Source organism: Lycium barbarum, chromosome 11 (genome assembly GCF_019175385.1).
Source record: "Lycium barbarum isolate Lr01 chromosome 11, ASM1917538v2, whole genome shotgun sequence".
Taxonomy (NCBI): domain Eukaryota; kingdom Viridiplantae; phylum Streptophyta; class Magnoliopsida; order Solanales; family Solanaceae; genus Lycium; species Lycium barbarum.
The window spans coordinates 100757546-100758318 of NC_083347.1; positions in this window are offsets into that span (position 1 = coordinate 100757546).

The following is a 773-nucleotide window of genomic DNA, read 5'->3' on the forward strand; positions in this document are numbered from 1 at the left end:
AAAAACTATCAAGCAATTAACGATTTAGAGACAAAGTCTAGGGAAGCATTCACATTGAATACCAAGGCTAATATAGGATATGTAGTCCTTTATGATTCCTGATATGCAATAAGTGGCTTTGGTACAGAAACCAATCTTTATTATCCATGGAATTGTATTTGATATCAATTGTATAAATGTAAAAACATATGGCACTAGCTGCACTATGCGAAAAGATAAAACAAATGAATAAGCTTCCAGAAATGCAGATCTCTTCAATAAATGGCAATGACTTCCCTGTACAAAAAAAAAAAAAAGAAATATTCGTATTAGACATCCGAAAACCACCAAAATATGATGTATAGAAGTTGGAAGACAAGTGTAACTCCTGTGTTAACAATGATTGCATTTGCTCAACCGCATCAATCAACTGTGTCCTCAATCCTAAAATTGTTAACTAAGGACACAATGAAGCAAAATATATTTATGCCTTGTTTGGATTGAAGATCAAGAGAAACACAAAAGTTTCTAGTTCTGAGACAATGAGAGAATGTTAGGATCTACAAAGTCGTTCTATTGCCTCGAGTTAGAATCCAACTAATCTCCAAGGTTGAGAGTAGGTTAATGTAGCTGTTTTTAACTATTCCTAAGAGCAAAGAGATTCTTGACCATGTGAATCTAAAAAAAAAAAAAAAATGAGGAAAAAATGCTTATGGAAAGGATATAACAAGACATGTCCTGCAATACACAGTGAAGATAACATAGGCTGATAATAGAAAACACAGAAGTTATTA